The sequence below is a fragment of the Apium graveolens genome, chromosome 10 (assembly GCF_009905375.1).
Source record: "Apium graveolens cultivar Ventura chromosome 10, ASM990537v1, whole genome shotgun sequence".
Taxonomy (NCBI): Eukaryota; Viridiplantae; Streptophyta; class Magnoliopsida; order Apiales; family Apiaceae; genus Apium; species Apium graveolens.
This window is the reverse complement of record NC_133656.1, coordinates 155,423,305-155,438,190: the sequence shown is the minus strand read 5'-3', so window position 1 is coordinate 155,438,190 and position 14,886 is coordinate 155,423,305. Positions and strand designations below refer to the sequence as shown.

Here is a 14,886-nt window from a genome sequence, read left to right as displayed (position 1 = left end):
CTAAGTCAAAAACTAGAATAGTGCTTCTTATTTGTTAAGTTCTGATGTTGGTAAATCTTATGGATGTACTAAGTGCTGATAAGCCTCACTTATCAAAAGAAAAAGTAAAGAAAAGAAATAAATATCGGGTACTCCTTTGAGATCTAGAGAAAAATATATGTGGAAGGGAAGACCCAAGTGCATTGCTGGTATTAAGTAATATGCATTAGAAAAGCAAAATAAAACTTTCTTGGTGACTTTTCACATTCTCTAATTACTGGAGAAATACTCTGATAATAGCATAAATTCTGATAAGCAATCATGACTCACTTACACTGAGAAGCCACTGTAAAATGGAATTTCAAAAGATGCATAAAATGAGTACAAAACAGTCGAGGTGGACTCATGCATGAACTCATTCTATAGTAGACTTCAGACTAGTGACAGAATTTGAGCAAAGTTCTTAGTTATGCCTTATTTCTAAGATGTACTGAAGTGAATCAGACTTTACTCTTTGTCTGATATTTAGCTTAACGCACACACTTACACTCCATATGAATGATGAAAATTACTGTGGTGATCAATGTTGTTTTATATGAACAGTTTAAGTGTTAGTTGCATAAATTCTGAGGACAAGTTCTGATGGAAGTTCTGATGATTAAGTTCTGCTGCAACCATATCAGTATTTGTGTGAAGAATTACAGAAATAAACATTCACTTTTTGAGTACAGGGGCCATATTCTGATGACCTTTAAATTCTGATAATAATCAAGTTCTGATGCTTACGTGGCAGTATTTATTTACTTGATTTATTTTTGGTCAATACTTGAACGGTTATATTTTATCAGAATATTGGTTTAAGTGAGATAAAGACAGTAATAATCATTTGTTTAGTGGGAACAATTTTTTTTTTTGAAAAACTGCATGTACATAGTAATCATTACTTATTTCCCGTGCCCATTAACTTTTATCTTAACTACTGCATGGCTGACAGGTGTAAAGTCTGTTCCACTTCTCAATAACTACTGTCAAGTGGCGTGTATAAGTAAAAGAGAGAAAAGATTTTAAATCTTTTATTTACATTTCTTTCTATACTCTCTCTCTTTTTCTTATTTTCTCATATTCTCTAACGGTTTTCTATCCAGACATTTTATCAAACACCTTTCAGGCACTCTAAATTCTCACTCATTTTTAATGGCACCCAAGGATATAATCTTTAATGGAGCAAAGTTCGTCCCCAACAACTATGCTGCCATTCTCACTAAGAGTGAAGCTCCTGCGGAACTTCATTTTATTCAGGATTTCTTATCTCATAGTGAAATTGGGTTCGCTTTGACGCAGCCATCCAGTTTATCTGGAACTCAAGTTCTGACGTTCTGGCGTACATGACTTTATGATGATGGTGGTACGAAAGGGACTCCAAGCATCGTGTTTATAGAAAAGGAGGTTGAGTATGTTGTTACTCCGGCAACAGTTCGAAAAGCTCTACACCTACCTAAAAACTGTCAATTTAATTCTACTGTGGAGGAGCCCTTGCTACAGCAAATGATGGCTAATTTAGGGTATGAGGAGAGTTTGGCAAAGTTGGGCCAACTTAAACGCCCACATATTCGAAGAGAATGGAGTTTTTTCTTCGATTGCATCACGAAGACGTTTTCCAACAAGTGCTCAAATTTTGATGCCATTCCTATTCTGACATAACAAATTGGGTATGCACTCCTAAACCAGTCTCATTTTGATTATGCAAAGAGTGTGTTATGTTTTATAGGAGATAGGATGCATGAGGACAGGAATTTAATTTACTTTGCTAGGTTCTGTCAATTAATTTACAGTCATTGTACTTCAGAAGAACCACAATTAGCAAGTGAACAGATAGAACCGTTTAGATTAGCTAAGAGGGCTTTTACTGATCTTTTAACTGCTGACAACAAGAAGGAAGTTTTGAGATCCCTTAGAATTCCTTTATCAGTAAAGCAAGCTCTGGTAAATGCTGATTCTGATACCTATTCATTGCTATATCCTGATGTCCAACCCACCAACACACAACAACCATCAGAACCCACCATTAATCAAACACAGCAACCACAGCCATCAGCACATAATCAAGTGAAGCCTTCTTCTTCTAGAGCAAAGAGGACTAAGACAGTTCCTCAGTCACAGCAAAAAAGAAGGAAGATGATTTTAAGAGATGAGTCTGATGATGAGGTACATGTTCAACCATCAGAACCTGTTGTTGAAGTAGCTGAGAAGGTCTCTTCTCAGAATGCTCAAGAAACTGGGAGTTCTAGGCCCTTAAAAAGGCTTAGAAAGCTAAACTCTGATGATAAAGCTCCCAGAGTCTCTCCATCAGCTAAGAGACTTAAAAAGCAAAGAGCAAGGAGGGTTGTAGAATCATCAATCTCTGAAGAAGGAATGGAAGCAGCAGCTGAGGAAGGAGGTCATGAATCTCTGATCTCAAAAGACCCAATTGTGATTGAATCTTTTCCCACTACTGAACCAAACTTTCCTGAAGCTCACAAATCTCCTATTCAAGAGCCAGAGAATACTCAAGAACACATGCCTACACCTCATGTGTCTCCTATTATTGATCAAGTACATGTTGCTACTCCAGGTACAAGTGCTGAAATAGATATTCACAACTTGAATGTGCCTGAGATTCTGTACTTGGAAGCTCCAACCATTCCTCAGCAAACTCCACCAACAACTCCACTGCTAGATGCTGATGTCCATGCAGAGGAATTTTCTATTGCTTCACATACAATTATTTTATCACAAGATGCTGATACTGAAGATTCTACAAGTTCTGTTGAAATAAATGCTGAAAATACTGGTGAAGCTGCTACAAATGAAAATGCTGATGCAACTGGTCCTTCAGGACATGCACCTCTACAAAAAGTTGATAAAGCTGATTTGATTAAAAAGTTTGTGAGAGAGGATGCACCAGTACCTTGGAGTGAAACCTCCAGAGGAAGAGAATGGATCAAGGAGTGGAACAAAGTTGATTTTGTTCCTACTGCAAATATTCTTATTGAGCACCTGGCTAAAGCTGATGAGATACTGATGAATGATGACTTCAAAGCATAGCTCAGAGTTACTGCATTGAGTACCAGGAACCTTCAAGGTCAATACTCAATAACTCAAGCCAAGGTGAACAAAATTCAAGAAACACTGATTCAGCAAGACATCAATGTCAAATTGGACAAGAAAAGGTTTTTTAAGCCAGCCTTTGACCGCATTGAGTATATAGAAAAGACTCAAGAAAAGCAGCAAGCTCAACTATATGATATTTTAAACAATCAAGCTGCTCAACAAAACCAACTCTATGAAATCCAAAACTTTGGGGAATTGCTTATCTCCCTGTTTCTACCAGATGATGCCAAAAAGGGGGAGAAAGTGATTAAGTCCAAATGCACAACTGATCAACCACTGAAGGGTAAGAATGATGATAATGAAGACCAGGAAAACTATGAAAAGAGTAGAGGTCTAAGTCAAGGCAGGGATTCTTTATCAAGCAAATCCAGAACTACAAGTCAAAGAACAAGTTCTGATGTTGGGAGAAGAACAAGTTCTGATACTGGTAAAAGGATATGTTCTAATGTACAAACTCTGAAACTTGATGAAGAGATCTCCAAAAGACTGTTCCTAATGGACAATCCAGGCATGGATATTGAAAGTCTGAAGGAAGAAGAGATTAGACTGAAAGCTGAAAATGACAAATCTAAGTCAATGTCTAAAGCTCAAGTCATTGCAAAGAAACCACCTAAGCCTAAGGGCATTGTGATCAAAGAGAGGATAAATTCTGAGGCATCTAAGGCCAAGTCCAAATCACAGGTGGAAGTTGATCCTAGATTCAAGGGTAAGGCAAAGGTTGATGAACTTGTAAATATATATATGCCAACCATAGATCTGGAAGTAAAATCTGATGAAGATACAAGTCTGATTTTGAAGAAGAAAACAATATTCAAGCAACCTCTGACAGAGCTCAAGTTGTCTTGACATCAGAAGAAAAGGAAACCTCTGACATTGCTCATGTTAAACCTTCAAAAATTCTACTACCTGGGTGTTTACTAAAGCTCAACAATCTGCTCAACCTATGAAGACTTCAACAAATGTTTTTAAGGGCAGATTGCTCCAAGGGAAGGAAGCTAGAGATAAAACAGGACTGGGTAATGCTTATGAGAAAAGAGTAAACAACTCTACCTTAGATCATACATCTCTTTCTGAACCAGGATTAGGGATAACTCCAGAAAGACTAAATCAATTGGATTCTGTACAGATGGTTTTACAATTCCAAGCTGAAAGAAGACATAATGCTTTATTTTATGACAGATGGAAGAGTATTCCAGATAAGAAAGGATGCAATTCGGTTGAAGTATTATGAAGAACTGCAACATGTTTTATTTCTACTTCAAGTGAAGAACAGGTCAACAGATGGTGCTGCCAGTTACTTAAAATCTGATATTCAAAGGCAGAAGAAACTTTACTCTGTAAAGTCTGACAGACCATACCATCCAAAGTACAGAGCTCACAATGGTGAATTAGTTGAGATGAAACCTAATACTGCCAAGATCACTACATTTCTGGGTATTAAGGGTATTGAATTTAATCTGGAGTCTGACAAAGCTTATCTGATCAGACTGGATCAGGAAATAAGGAAAGCAAAGATTAATGATCTCAGGGCTGCATCTTTCAGACAGGAGAAGATACAGCTGAACTTAAAGATGCTAAAAGGAGGATGATAAATGAACTTGAATATGCTGAGAGACTCTTTTGAAGAACTATGTCAGAACAACTCCTGACATTCAAGAGATCAAATAATGAAGCCAAGTCAAGAACTACAACTGTTAAATTTTGAAGGATATACAGGCTAAAGCTGATATCAGACTTTAAGGATGGTAAAAGCTACAAGGACTGTGAGTTGTAGTTATCTAGTCAAATTCACATATGCATTTGTACTTAATGTTTTTGACATCATCAAATATCTATTGAACTTGTATATTATACTAATTTACAAGTTGGGGGAGATTGTTAGATATACTTGTGATGTCATGTCTAATAATGATTTGTATTTAATTTTCAGATCTTGACTAACAGGACAAATCAGGACTTAACTGGAAATCAGTACTTATACTGAAGTCAGAACTTAAGATATCAGAAGTTAAGTTATCAGAACTTAAGATATCAGAAGATATTCATCAGAAGATAATATCAGGACTTAAGAAGACATTCAGATAACGAAGGCGGCTGATTGAAAGGAAAGAAGATCAAGACTAAAACAAGAAGAGATATGCATGGAGAAGAATTCTATGAAGAATAGAAGACTTGGAGGAAAAGATAACTAATTGATATATTTTAGGATACAGAATCATATTCGATATCAATTAGAAGATTATCTTGTAACTGTGTAGTATATAAACACAGACATAGGGTTTACACTAGAAGTGTTATCATAATCGAGAATATTATTCATTGTAACCCTAGCAACTCTCGTGATATTTGTTCATCATTGAGAGAGGACGATTTCATTGCAATACTGTTTTATTAATAAGATTATTCTTTGTTATATACTTGTGTTCATAATTCGGTTTGATTGTACTATACACTGTATTCAACCCCCTTCTATAGTGTGTGTGACCTAACAAAGATTTCCTGGCATGCTAGGTAGCATAGATTGTATGCATCAGAGGTCGAAGCATTGCTCAACTACATGACATTGGCGGTAACATGGATATTTCTAGCATCACACCATTCGCAGTTGATGGGGGAGAAGTCAAACTTTCTTTGCGGTCTTTTAAATTTTTTGTAGCAAAAGAATCATTTCATTTCGGCAAGTATCTTAACATCTTCCAAAAATACTCAAAATTAAAGTTGGCTTTGCAAATAACTTTGTACAACTTCTTTGCTTTATCAATCTATTAAGTTGAACATAAAAAATTCAATTTTTATCTAAATTTTAAACAGTTCACCAACTATATAAAGGAAAGCAACTTAGTTTATTAATTTCAGAAAACCCATTGCTTCCATCAAATTGATTATAGAATTCCTGACACGTACTCAGTGCAAGTTGAATCATATACCAGTGATGCATTAATGATGATATAGAACAGTTTGATTGAAACTTATTGTACTTCATAAATTAGTTGTGGACTCTATGCCAATAGGTCTGTCAATAGGTATCGCTTGTTTGATCGACTTCAGCAATTGGGTTCATGGAAACAATTGCCATGCTGAGATAAGCATTAGTGTTTAGAATTTATTTGTAAATTTGTTTCGTAAATTTGTTTGTACGGTGCCTTTTTTCTTATTTTTTTGAATAAAAAACTTCTGCTGAAATGGGGCTTATTTCCACACTCTCTTCTTCTCTCAGTGAAAGATTAGTGTTTAGAATTTGTGTTGCAAACTCATCATAATCATAAAATTCTGAATTAAGCATATCCGTAAAACTTGATACTTGCACACTATTAACCTAGCACACGATAAACCTAGTAAATAGAGTAACAAAATAAACCTATTCTCAAAGAACATGAGATGTTTCCAAAAGTTTTAAAATCAACACTAATATTTTAAATCCATTTTATGAACTAACCTCACTATAAAATAACAAAATAATGATAACCTTCAAAGGCTATTCATATAATGTAAGAATATTTACAAATTTATATACCCATTTTAATTAGAGAGCATAAAAAGAAATATGAAAAAAAATCTGAGGATGAAGGTTAGGAAAAGTGGGTAATAAATTATGATGGATAGTTGATGAATCCAAAAATTCTATCATTTTTTCATATGATCACCAAAACTACCAACTAAAATTTTGATAAGAAAGTTTTAGTACTAGTGGCTCGGGTGAAATATGGAAGGAGGGGGAGGGTTAAAAAGAGTGGAAAGAGGGATAAGAGGAGGCAAAAAAGATGGGGAAAAGGGAAAATGAGGGAAAATATGAAGGGTGTTAGAATATGGATGTCTCTAGAATACTTTAAAACAACCTCTTGACTTTCCAAAGTCATAACTCTTGACTTTTGGCTTTTCAAGTACATGTATTTGGCCTTTGAATTTCTCTACCTATGTTCTAGTGAGCCTATAAATAGGACTCAAGTCTCATCTTGTAAGACACACACTTGAATGAAATACAATTTCATATGATGTCTTCTCTCCCATTTTTATCTTATATATAATATATACAATATATTTCTAATACGTTATCAGCACGAGTTGCTCAAAACTTTGAAAGGAGTTTGGTTTGCATAAAGTTTAGAAGGAGCAATCTCTTATATCCTATTTAAGCCAAAGGTATGATCTACATGCATTACAATTTATTTTGGATAATACTATATTATTTTAATCCTCTGGATTATGTTCTTGGTTGTTTGTTTTTGCTACCCTAAATTCATGCAAACTAGACCCTCTTTGCTTTTTTTGTTGTTAGTGACTAACATGAGTAAAAAGATTAGATTAAATTTATACTTTTTTTTTCCACCATGACGTGCCTATCTAGGAATGAAATTTCCAAAATGAAGAGTAGTGATTGAAGCTCCATGTTCTGTATGTGTCATGTAAGAATATTAATAAATAAAAATGAGTAACCACTAGGCACTAGTACTGGATATCTTTATTCATGTGTAATAAACAGTAGTGTCTCATTTTTAGTCACAAACATTTTGATAATGTGTACCTTTTGGTTATAGTTCAGAGTTTGTGTCCATCATTTTGTATATTTATTCTTTGTTTTTTATCTGAAACGAGAAATTAATATCAATATTGATGCTAGTCTTGTGCATATAATTGTTTATTGATTAGTTACGTGTTATGCATGATATTATGCACAAAAATCTTTAAGAATAAAAATAATATTTTGTAGGTTATCCTTTGTTAATTTTATTTTACTCATTATTTTATGTTCATTGTAGTTTAGAACTAAATTTATTGGAGTAACCTTTGTTCATAATTATTTATTATTGTTGCATGATAAGAGTGGATATTTTTAAAATATTACACTTGTGATTTATTAGTCTTATTATTTGTAATAAATATTTAATATATTTTAATAACACTTTTTGTATAGTTTATAATATGTCAAACTTTACGAAACTTGAATTCGAGTCTCTTGATATTATGGGAAAGAATTACTTGTCATGGATATTGGATATCGAAATTCACTTGGCTGCACAAGGTCTTGGAAATACAATTAAAGAGGAAAATCAAGAGACTGAGTCAAACCGCGTAAAAGCTATGATCTTTCTTCGCCGCCATCTCCATGAGGCACTTAAAAGTGAATATCTTACGGTGAAAAATCCACTTGAATTATGGAAAAATTTAAAGGATAGGTATGATCATCAAAAGACTGTGATTCTTCCAAAAGCTCGTTATGATTGGATGCATTTGAGGCTGCAAGATTTTAAAACCGTCAGTGAATATAACTCCGCACTTTTTAAAATAAGTTCTCAATTAAAACTGTGCGGAGAGAATATTATTGATGCGGATATGTTGGAAAAAACTTACTCAACCTTTCATGCCTTAAATGTACTCCTCCAGCAACAATATCGTGAAAAAGGTTTTACAAAATATTCAGATTTGATTTCTTGTCTTCTTGTTGCTGAACAAAATAATAATCTTTTGATGGAGAATCATAAGTCTCACCCCACAGGATCTCGCCCATTCCGTGAAGCGAATGCGGTAATATACAAGTATGGGCCTGGACGAGGTGGCGGGCGTGGACGAGGTGGTAATCATGGACGTGGACGTGCTTTTGCTCATGGACAAGGAACCCGTGGTCGTGGATCTCAAATCCAAAATTACCCTATTTTCAAGTATGATAAATCTAATTCCAACCCGAAGTTGGAGAAAAATATTAATAAAGGAAAAAGGATTGTTGAAAGTGAATGTTATAGATGTGGAATGAAAGGCCATTGGTCACGTACCTGCCGTACGCCAAAACACCTAGCTGATCTTTATCAAGCGTCCCTGAAGGATAAAGGCAAGAATGTTGAAACAAATTTAGTTTTCGAAGATAAAGACCATGCAGACAATCTCTTAACAATGACTTATTTGGATACTGCTGAGTTTTACCACTACCCTAGATGATAAACAGAATGCTTGATGTACTTATATGCTTTATTTTACATTCGCATGCATATGATTGTATCTCTTCCTGATTATCCTTACTAATTTTATATTTATCTGTTATTGAAGCAATATGGATATTTTACATTCTCGCATAGGGCATATAACAAAAGAGGAAGATATTTGTCTTGTAGATAGCGCAACGACCCACACTATACTTAAAAATAAAAAATATTTCACCTCTTTAAATAAATATGAAGGCAATGTATGCACAATTTCCGGGAGTATAAAATTGATCGAAGGCTCCGAAAGAGCTACTATATTACTACCCGAAGGAACAAAATTTATTATAAATGATGCATTGTTATCCCCAAAATCACAAAGAAATTTATTAAGTTTTAAAGATATTCGAAGAAATGGATATCAGTTGAAACGGTGAATAAAGGGGATAAAGAATTTCTTTATATTACAAGTATTACTTCGGGTAGCAAATGTGTTATAGAAGAATTGCCAGCCTTTTCTTCCGGATTATACTATACCCATATTCGAAATATTGAGGTAAATGCCACAGTAAACTAGAAGTTTACTGACAAAAATAATTTTGTTATATGGCATGATCGGCTAGGGCATCCTGGATCAATTATGATGTGAAAAATTATTGAGAATTCACACGGGCATCCATTGAAAAACCAGAAGATTTTTCAATCTAATGAATTCTCTTGTGTTGCTTGTTCTCAAGGAAAATTGATTATCAGACCCTCCTTAGCAAAAATTGGAACAGAATCTCCTAAATATTTAGAAAGAATACAGGGTGATATATGTGGGCCCATTCACCCATCAAGTGGACCATTTAATATTTCATGGTATTAATCGATGCATCAACAAGGTGGTCACATGTGTGCTTATTATTTTCTCGTAACCTGGCGTTTGCGAGACTACTCGCGCAAATAATCCGATTAAGGGCACAATTTCCGGATTATAATATTGGAACAATTCGATTGGATAATGTCGGAGAATTCACAATCAAAAGCTTTTAATGAGTTTTGTGCATCAATTGGGATACGTGTTGAACATCCTGTAGCTCATGTTCATACACAAAATGGTCTTGCAGAATCATTTATTAAAAGACTCCAATTGATTGTTAGACCGTTAATTATGAAAACAAACCTCCCAGTTACAGTTTGGGGACATGCCATTTTACATGCAGCAGCACTTATACGCATCAGACCTACAAGCTATCACAAATTCTCTCCCTTGCAATTGGCCTCCGGAAGAGAGCCTAATATTTCCCATCTTAGAACATTTGGGTGTGCGGTATACGTCCCAATTGCCCCACCACAATGCACAAAGATGGGTCCTCAAAGAAAATTGGGAATATATGTTGGTTATGAATCTCCCTTAATAATCAAATATCTTGAACCAATGACAGGTTATTTATTTACTGCAAGATTTGCAGACTGTCATTTTGATGAAAATGTTTTTCCAAAATTAGGGGGAGAGATTAAAATTTTCCCTAAATCAGGGGGAGAAAATAAGCAGCTGGAGAAAGAAATTACATGGAATACACCAACATTGAACATTTTTTATCCTCGTACAAACCAATGTGAACTAGAAGTAGAAAGACTAATCCATTTATAAGGCATAGCAAATCAATTGCCTGATGCATTCAATGATATCAATAGAGTGACTAAGTCACACATACCAGCTGTAAATGCTCCTGCCAAAATTGAAGTCCCTGAAGGACAAATTATCAAGGCAAATGAGTCAAGACCTCGCATGAAGCGAGGTAGACCAATCGGTTTCAAAGATAAAAATCCTCGGAAAAGAAAAGGAGCAAAATATGATAATGCCCAAATAGATGAAATAAAATCTCAAGGAGAGACTCCAGAAGAGATCCGTGACATGAATAACCAAACCCCGGAAGGGGACCAGGTACCTGAAAATGTTGAAATAGAAGAGATCTCTATAAATTATGTTGTCACGGGAAAGAAATGGAACCGAAATAACATCATCGTCGATGAAAATTTTGCATATAACGTAGCGCTTGATATAATGATGGAAGACAAGGATCTTGAACCAAAATCTGTCGAAGAATGTCGACGTAAGGAAGATTGGCCAAAATGGAAAGAAGCGATTGAGCTCACTTAATAAGCATGAAGTTTTTGGACCTGTAGTCCGAACCCCTGAATGGACTAAACCCGTTGGTTATAAATGGGTATTTGTGCGGAAAAAAAATGATAAAAATGAAATTGTGAGATATAAAGCACGTTTAGTTGCTCAAGGATTTTCACAAAGACTAGGCATAGATTATGAGGAAACATATTCCCCTGTAATGGATGCTACAACTTTTCATTATCTTATTAGCCTGGCAGTTATTGAAAAATTAGAAATGCGATTAATGGATGTTGTGACAGAATACTTGTATGGTTCCTTTGAGAAAGATATTTATATGAGGATTCCTGAATGATTTCGAATACCTGAAGCATCTAAATTATACTCTCGTGATCTTTATTCTATTAAGTTACAAAGATCCATATATGGATTAAAGCAATCTGGTCGAATGTGGTATAAGAGGTTAAGGGAATATTTACTAAGGAAAAATTAAAAGAATGACCCTATTTGTCCATATATTTTTATAAAGAAAACAGAATCTTCATTTTCTATAGTGGTTGTGTATGTTGATGATTTGAATATTGTCGGAACTCGTGAAGAGCTCCAGAAAACAGTTGATTACTTAAAAGCATAATTTGAAATGAAAGATCTTGGGAGAACAAATCTTTGCCTTGGATTATAAATTGAACATCTTCCAAATGGAATTTTTGTGCATCAATCATCATGCACAGAAAAGATCTTGAAACGGTTTTACATGGACTAATCACATCCATTTAACTCTCCAATGGTTATTCGATCACTTGATAAGAAAAAGGACGTGTTCCGACCAAAGGAGGAAAATGAAGAGATACTCGGTCCTGAAGTACCCTATCTCAGTGATATAGGCGCGCTTATGTATCTTGCTAATAATACACTACCCGATATAGCATTTCTGTGAATCTATTAGCAAGACATAGTAACGCCTCAACTCGGAGGCATTGATATGGTGTTAAACATATTTCTCGGTATCTTCGAGGCACAACGGATATGGGTTTATTTAATTCCAATAAATGCAAAGCAGTGCTAACGGGTTATGCAGCTGCAGGATATTTATCTGATCCAGATAAAGCTCGATCACAGACAGGATATTTGTTCACTTATGGGGATACAGCCATCTCATGGCGATCTGTTAAACAATCTTTGACTGCTACCTCTTCTAATCATGCATAAATTCTTGCAATCCATGAAGCTAGTCGAGAATGTGTCTAGTTGAGATCAATATGTCTGCATATTCGGGAGTCATGTGGCATGCATCATGACAAGACACCAACAGTAATGTTCGAAGATAATGCAGCATGCATCGAGCAGCTAAAGAAAGGTTATATCAAAGGCGATAATACTAAACATATTTCGCCCAAGTTTTTCTTCACACATGACCTTCAAGAGAATGGAGAAATTGAAGTCCAACAGATACGCTCAAGTGACAACCTTGCAGATCTATTCACGAAGTCGCTACCCCCATCAGTTTTTGAAAGCTTGGTACATAAGATTGGCATGCGTCGACTTAAGAACTTGAAATAAACTTTTCAAAAATGATGTACTCTTTTTCCTTTACTAGGATTTTTTTTTCCAATGGATTTTTTCCTAGAAAGGTTTTAACGAGGGATGATTATTGAAAATTGGACATCCAAGGGGGGTGTTAGAATATAAATGTCTCTGGAATACTCTAGAACAACCTCTTGACTTTCCAAAGTCATAACTCTTGACTTTTGGCTTTTCAAGTACATGTATTTGGCATTTGGATTTCTCTACCTATGTTCTAGTGAGCCTATAAATAGGACTCAAGTCTCATCTTGTAAGACACATATTTGAATAAAATACAATTTAATGTCTTATCTCCCATATTCATCTTATATATAATATATACAATATATTTCTAATAAAGGGAATTAAATATTTTAATCGTAATAATGAAATGAGGGATGGAACCGGGCTCTCTTTTAAAATAAGGAAGATGGAGAGAATATCAAAATTTTAATGGATCATTAAGAGGCTCCTGACATATTAGATCAAATTTCTTAAATATTAAATTTAAGAGATCATTTAGCTAATTTTTTGGAGATAGTATAAGGATTTAGACCAAAGCCTTCCAAAAAGAGGGTTTATTTTCATATTAATAAAATTAATATGCATGTCAAAATGTTTTTGAAATAAAATGACATAATGTTTTAAACTAATATATAATTTACAATTTTTAAAGTATTAATATATAAGATCTTATATCCAACCTAATAAATCAAATATTAGAAATGTTAATGTTTTATCTAATTTTAGTTATCAAAATTTTAATATTTTATTTTGATAAACATAACACATATTATTATTAAGAAGATTAAATTTACTGGATATTTGAATGGTGGGTTTTTAACTGCACAATATTGTATATAAGGTTTAGTATAATTGTGTATTAAAATCTCATTTTAAATCTAATTAACTAGTTAAAACTCATTATTCAAATGGAAAACTAGTTTCTTTTTTCTAACTTTAGTATTTTTAAAAATTTTAGAATATTACAAATAACCATATATCATGTACACTTATTTTTATTAAAAATGTGAGAAATTGAGTTGTCAATGAAATCGCGTGTGATGAAAGAATTTCAATGCCTAATTCTTTAGTTACAAAGACTTCTGTTTTGCCAAAGCCTTTCATTGAAAATGCTGACGAGAATATAGTTAACCTAACAGACACACAGCCGTTTTTTTTATGGTCGTTATTTCTAACCCTAGACAACCAAACGATTGTTTGGGCACAACAAAATCACGGTAACAATAACTAACTAAACTTAAATATTTAAATCCTGTGTTTATCAAATTCAAAAATTAAATTAAAATATTCAAAATGATCTTTTTATAATTAAAAAATATGAATTATAAGATTGAAAAATAAAGTTTGGTAAAAAAATTTGACCTAACAAATTTTGTTTCTAAAATTTATCAAAGTTTAATATTAAATGTACAATTCATATTTTATAGATTTAAATTTTTAATAACTCATAAACTACACATAATATTAATAATAATATAATTAATTTTTTATTTATATACTATTGTACCCATTATTAATAACACAATACATTTTTAATGGAACATAACAGAATATGGCACCAACCTACTAAATTTACTTCCAAAATATTATCAAAATAACAAATTTTGGTTATCACTAAATTATTTTATTATATTAACTGATTTTATCATGAGTGAACCCTTCCTATCCCATTTTTCGGTCATTGACAACATTTACAAGAGATATTCAGATTGAAAAAATATGGGAGTAAAAGTAATTCTCTTTAATTAGACAAAAAGAATTAAAGAAAACTTGATCATCTAAAAGAGTCTCTGCCCTAATGACGTGATACATATATGTTTATACCAGTAAAAAGTGGTGAGGTACAAGACATGCATTTGTAATATAGTTTGGAAGAGGGTAGCAGTTACAAAAAATCCATATATTGGGTATGGTATCATCTTTTTGTAAGTTTTCTAAGCCATTTTTTTTATCATATCTAATTTTGGAACTACATAATTATATATATATTGGGCATAATATCATAGGTTTTCTGAGCAATTTTTTTTATCATATCTAATTCTGAAACTACATAATTATATATATATATATATTGGGCATAGTATTATCTTTTTATAGGTTTTCTGAGCAATTTTTTTTATCATATCTAATTCTGGAGCTACATAATTA

At 33.5% G+C, this 14,886-nt stretch overlaps 1 long non-coding RNA gene across 1 annotated transcript; it reads right to left on the bottom strand.

Annotated features, from left to right (window-relative positions):
* Nucleotides 1-8,744: 8,744 nt before the first annotated feature.
* On the bottom strand, nucleotides 8,745-10,338 carry LOC141690190 (uncharacterized). The gene is made up of 3 exons (XR_012562685.1): nucleotides 10,207-10,338; nucleotides 8,898-8,940; nucleotides 8,745-8,776 (listed from the first exon to the last, which is right to left on the bottom strand). It is a non-coding gene; the product is annotated as an uncharacterized LOC141690190 (long non-coding RNA).
* Nucleotides 10,339-14,886: the final 4,548 nt, after the last annotated feature.